This window comes from Sminthopsis crassicaudata, chromosome 2 (assembly GCF_048593235.1).
Source record: "Sminthopsis crassicaudata isolate SCR6 chromosome 2, ASM4859323v1, whole genome shotgun sequence".
In the NCBI taxonomy this organism is placed as follows: Eukaryota; Metazoa; Chordata; class Mammalia; order Dasyuromorphia; family Dasyuridae; genus Sminthopsis; species Sminthopsis crassicaudata.
The window spans coordinates 388,423,220-388,430,017 of NC_133618.1; positions in this window are offsets into that span (position 1 = coordinate 388,423,220).

The window sequence follows — 6,798 nt, forward strand, 5'->3', positions numbered from 1 at the left end:
ATTTGCATTCTCCTCACATGAGGTATTTAGAATAAAAACATTCATGAATCAAAATGAAGCTTGTTCCAGCCCTTCCTTCTCTGTCAAAGTATAAAGGAAGTAAGAGGATACTGGGGTGTGAGAGAACAGCTAAGATGAGATTTGTCAGGGCAGCTGATGGCTACATGTATTTTAAAGCCATCAAAAACACTGGAGCGACATTTTCCCCCTACTCAATTGGAGTTTAATATTTACTTTTTTGACCCTGCTGCATCTGATTAGATACCATTGAAATAACTCATCCTTTCTGCCCTCATTCATGAAGAGGTTGAAGCCAAAAAGCATCTGAAAAACTTAGGTTGTCCTGTTTATCTCTAGGTTACCATTAGGATGCAGTCTTCTGGTTACCAATGAGTGATTTCATATTTGGGGATAAATTAGAATAATTAAAAGGAAAAGGGGAAAGAAAGGCAGTTACTCTTCTAGATTGGTTGGGCCCCTGTGATTTTAATAAGCTAAAGAAAAGGACAAAGCAGATTAAAGTGAGCACCCCACAGACATCTGAATCATTAAGGTGCCTTTATTGTACAGAGGGACTACAGACAATTCTCTAAATAAGATAGAACTCAAGCCAGAAAGGGACATATTTAATTTCTGGAGCAAATGAGAATTCATACATTATAGCTGGAATTAGCTTTTGTATAGGAAGTAACAGAGAGGAACCAACAAGCCTCAAACCCATCGGAGAGTTAGACAGCTATCTACCCCAAGCATGTGAAGACTTCCCCTGGTGTAATGGGCAGATGAGAACAAGTTGTTCCAATAGCCATGAAGGCAAAGGAAAAAGTCCTGGTGGAATACTTAAAGGTTGGTCAGACATGGAAGAATCTGAGATCATCCACTGCATCCTGGGCCATTGCCTGCTGTCCTGACTTAAGTCTTGCCACTGTGCTTGGTGATTCTGGAAGAGAGATTATATATGACAATGTTGTGTAACTTTTTCTCATTTAAATCCAATTCATCCTAAGTCACGATATCACCCCCATAATGTTATTGGTCCTCTTCAAAAACAAAGGATGAACAACAGGTTCCAAGATTCCATTCTGAATTATCTTTTTATTGAAATTAATGTCTCCCCACATGCCATCAAAAAGAAATCAAATTAAAATATAGCTAATAAAAATTCATTGTAAATGTGGAATTATGATTGAAACAAATTAAAGTCAACAAATGATATGATTAAATTTGATTTAATACATCACAAGGACATGATATGAAATGAAACAGGAACAAATTGAATGATGGTAATGGCTCTCATAAGTTCTAAAAAAGAAAAACTAGAGTTGTAATTTTTCCATGTGTTTCCAGTACTGTCCAGGGATGAAGGAACCTTAGCCAGTGAATATAACTACTTTAGTCTAGAGGTTGTCATTGCCAAGCAAAATTCCAAGTGTGGACAGAACCAGATTAAAATGTAATTGGGAAATGTCAAGAAAATACTGAAATAAAAATGCAATATAACTTAGATAATGTTAATAATATTAGTTTGTGGATTTTCTAAGTCAATATGTGTCTGGGTTTTGACACTACTTTGGGCTATGAGGCAGAATGTTATACAAGCCTCAAGAGAGATATAAAGTGCTATGGGGAGGGGAGGAGGGAGAGAAATTACATTTAGGAGGGAAGGAATTAGTAGAAAAGATTACGTCTAGTAAGGAAGAAATTGGGATTGATTACATAGAATGGGTACAAAAGGCAAGCCAGGCAGAAGGGTAGAGATCCTTAAATTCTAGGATAAGGAATTTGGACTATCTGATAGACAAGGAGGAGCCATTGAAATTTTTTGATTAGGAAAATGACAATCAAAATCTTAGTGACAAAATTCCTCAGTCATGTGAGATACTGAGATACTGAGACACAAAGTAGCATGACTTGCCTATCTAACATATAGAGATCCAGTCACAAATGCAGTGAGTTTAAATTCCAGAGTTCCTAGGCTCAGGGCCTACACTCCTGCCCATTATAACCTTTATGTTGAGATAAGTACGTTACTTTTTGAATTGTCTTTATGAAGCTCCACTTTTAGGTTGAAAAGTATCCAGATTACTATGCTATCATTTCTGTCACTGGAATGTTCAGGGAGGAGAATCTATGTTTGTTTCAGTACAACTGTTCAGTACAAGGTAAACACTATGGTGATTTAGAATGAAAATTCCTTTTCCAGGAGGAATTATTTCATTCTTTGTATTTGTATACCCAGGGCCACATAGATTACTTAATCTTCTTCCTTGAGGAAGCCCTAAATATTCTATACCTTTATTAAGTACTAAACTATCTAGACACAGAAAGAATTTTACTTTCAGAATGTCACTTACCTACTTAGGAAAATTCAATGATGACCTCTTGCCTACAGAATAAGATGTTAACTCTTGTTTAGCATTTAAAAATTTTCACAATCTGATTCATTTATCTTTCCAGTTTAATTTCAAATTACTCCCCCCTCATACACGGTACATTAAATCAAATGATATGCCCTTTTTTTCTTTGGCCAGCTAGGTGCTACCTTTGAATAGATTGCTGGACCTAGGATCAGGAAGTCCAGAGTTCAAATTCTATATCAGACATTTACTAGCTGTGTGACCCAGGGCAAGTCAATCAATTAACCTCTGTCTGCCTGTTTCCTCAGTTGTAAAATGGGGATAATAATAGCACCAGGGGCAGTGGATAGAGCAGCAGCCCTGAAGTCAGAAGGACCTGAGTTCAAATGTGGCCTCAGACATTTAACACTTTCTAGTTGTGTGACCCTGGGCTAGTCACTTAATCCCAATTGCGTCAGGGAAAAAAATAAAAAAACAATATTCCAGAGTTGTTGTGAGGATTAAATGAGATATTTTCAAAGTGCTTAGCACTGTGCCTGGTACGTAGTAGATGCTTTATCATGTTTTTCCCCCACTTCTTTTCTCTTTGTACATGATGTTCCATTTTCTTTCCTCCATTCCTTGGCATAGGCTGTCCCATGTCTGAAATGATCTCTCTCCTGAGTTTCATTTCTTGAAATTCTAAGCACCCTTCAAGGTTTATCTCCTCTATGAGATGATCCTGCTCTCCGCAACTACTCTAAATTACATTGTTTCCATTGAGATGGAATCCTCAGATTCTTAGGAAACTAGTTAATTTTCTGATTTTCCTAGTTAGTATTGTCCACTATTATCCAAAATTTCTGCATTTACTTCAGGTTTATGTTGTTTTCCCCCCAATCTGGGGCTATTCTCTCAATTGGGCACTCATGTCCTGGATTGAAGTGGCTGGCTATTATTACTCTCAGAGTTCTACAGGTAAGTATTTGTGAGGCCATCTTTCTCATGCTAGCTCACAAGCCCCACAGGTGTGTCTCCCCTTGACAACAAGGAACCAGTAGCTTCATTTACTTCTTAGTAAAGGTATATATCCAAATGGCATAGAAAGAACAGTACTTACAAAGCATTTCCTAAAACAACTGGAGCACGCTCTTCCACAAATATACTAAAAATCCACAAAGGGAAGAGGGAGGCATATGGGTAGGTAATATATATAGCCCAAGAAACTCTCCATTCACATGTTCACTATCCTTTCTTTCTCTTGAGAAACTTCTTGAGTTTCTCTGTGGGATATAGCTCTTCTGTTCAGCTCTTCTGCAGGGGAAGGGATCTCAGCTGGACATGTCAATCCACAGCTAGCTTGTTCAAGCACACTGCTCAGCTGCAGAGCTGGCTCCTCCCTGGGCTCAGCTGCTGCGTCAGTGGGGCTGGGCAGATTACTCCACCATCAGGGTCTTCCCAGAGTCTCTCTGCCAGAGAGGTCAATATTTTGGACTCCTTGAACTTGCTTTTCAGTGGGCAGTCGCAATTTTCACCACGTCCCATCTCAGCTGGGTACCAATCATATTCTTTCCATCAAAGGCCTAAGAATTTGTCTTTAGCTTAGAATAGGCAGCAGTCATACTTTTGACTCCCTCAAAACCTGGCTCTGAGATTTGTCATCACCAAGCAGAAAATGGAAACTATTTTGCCTCTTCTATTTATCATTTATTTTTTATTTAGAAGTGGCTCCCTTTCCATGAAGAACTTTACTTTTACTTATAGTATTCATTCCAGTTATATAACTAGACCCTTCTTGAGTCTTATGCAGATGTGAGGTTAGAGACAAAGGTATTGAGGCAGTTCCCTCTGTCTCAGAAAGAACTCCCTCAGTACATTTTAATGTTCATTTTATGCCCCTTCCAAACCAGCTTTGCCAAGTCTCACTATGGGAAACTATGACATATTCATATTTTATGTCCCCAGTAGTATGCAAGCTTTCTTAAGGACAAGATCCAATTCATTTTTGTCAGTAATTTACATGGCTAAAGTTGGATTGATATTTATTGTACTCCTCCCTCCAGCTAGTTGATTTAATCACAAATACACTGGGGTAGATAACAAAGAATCATTTTTTTTTTTTTTAAGTGCAGACAGATCTCCTCATTATCATCCCTTTATAAAGTGTGAAATTTTTTTTCCCACTGCAATGTAAGGTATTCTGGACTTTGGGTGCATGTGTGCCTTGTCAGCCCTTAAAAAAAAAAGCTTTCTAGTCCTAAGGTAATTGGAGGAGTTAACAGAGTAGGTTTGTGGAGTGTGACCCCAACATCTGGGAGTGAGGTGGGGAAGAAGTCTAGAAAGTATTTTCCCTTCCTTCCCTATTTATCATGTTGCTTTGCAGAAGGGTGCCCTGAAGGAAATAATATACTTCATCCAAAAGAGAACAGTTACTGTGATGCATCCAGTAAGGAGCAAAGATAAATTCTTTATGGTGACTGAGAGAAAAGAGTAGTAATCAAGATAGGAAGTAGCTGATAAAGTAGCATGACCTTTGGCAGCAGAGAAAAAAAAAGTCAATCTTAGATTCAAGGGAGAATTAGCTGACTAACGGAGTAAAATGTTGCACCCAAAATGGGGAAGCACTGTGAAGACACTAAGAGAAAAAAAAAGGACATTGAGACCAGAGGCGTGAATTGTCTTGTCCTTGTGTTCCCTATGTGGTTTTACTATTAGTTTACTCTAAATCTGTGCATATATGTTCAATGAAGACTGGACCACAGAATTATGAGGAAAATATTTTATATATACTTAATATGCCATCTTACTAAAGGTTTTTGTTTTTAATTAATTGTACCTATTGTCTGACTACTAAAATTTAGCGTACTAGCAAGGGCTTCTGAATTCTAGTTCTAGTAATGCAGACCCACAAAGAATCTTGGAACCTGGGATAGTAATCAGCTTCCCCCAACCCACCTCACAAATCATGAATGCAAATTCAGAAAGTAGTTCTCATACAAAGTATATTAAAATTCTTAAAGCACTTTACAGGCGGGCTAGCGAGTTCAATGAATGAATGAATGAACTAATGAAAAAGTTCGAATCTATTGGCTGAACTCTCTGCAGGGATTACAAATTAAAAATACAAATGTGTAACAGTACCCCTCAAAAGGAGTTGACATTTAAATCAATGGAAGGAGAAAACACTGATAAGTAAAGGATGCTGACTGGGAAAGAAGGGTTTGGTTTAGGGAGTTCATTGGAATGGTGCGTAATTTGTTATCGAGCCCTTTCCAGAAAAACATGATAGTGTTGATTTCATTATTGTAGTTCTTAAGAGTAGAAGGTAGAAATTGGAGGAGGGAGAGAGAGAGGGAGAGATAGAAGAAAAGGGAGAGATGTTGGAAAAGAAATCAGTACTTGATAAAGGTAGCTGGCTGGATGTGAATTAAGCAAGATCTCAGAATGTTTGACTCTCAATAACTCATCAATCAGATTGGCCCAGCCCCAGGGCCAGAATCCCAAACTGAGAGGGTTAATTCTGAAGGGAAATGGGAGGGGGTGGAGAGAGAAGAAACCAGGATGTGGTTCTGAAGATCTGGTCAGAGGTTCTGTGAGATAATTAAAAAAGGGATAGTGCTGAACAGAAGACAGCTGAATAGGATATGTGATAGGTACTATTTATTATTAACCTTATTTTATCAGTTGAAGAAAGTAAGACCCAGCAAGGTTAAATGACTTGTTAAGGATCTCAGAACTAGTAAGTATATGAAGAAGGATACAAATCTAAGTCTTTTAGACTATAGGGCTATCCAGGTATTCACCTACCTGGCAGAATTCCAGGAGTATATAGTGTGCCCAGACCCAGATTAAAATGTAATTGGGAAATGTTTAACAAAATAAATATAAATACAATGCAATGTAGATAATAATGTTCATTTGTGGTTTCCCAAGTCAATATGTGGCTGCCTGGCAGAGATCCATTTCTATTTGAGTTTGAGTCTACTGCACACCATATTTGTACCCCTAGCACCTAGCATTGTACCTTGCACATGGCATTGTATAAATGTGTATTTGAATTCATTTGGGCAAAACTCATTTTTGTTGTACAAATATATTGTAGGAACTCAGTCAAGATAATAAAGATGATAAATACTTTGATATCTGTCGCCATGTAGCCATACTTAAAAAATAATGTAAACTATTGGTTCATGCTTTTTCTTCTTTAAAAAGGAGATTTACTAAAAAAATAAAAAATAAAAAGAAATTAACATGTGGGTATATCAGTAATCAATTCATGAAGAAAAGTTCCAGAAAGGAAAAGAGATAAGAAAGTTATTCATGATTCCTTCAACAGTTCAAATAGCTTTGGGAAAGTCAATTCCCTTTTAGATGACTTTAGTTGACCTACTTGTAAAAGAATAATGAAATCTGTAGACACTAAGGTAAAGAATTTTTAATATTTGGACAATAATATTCATTA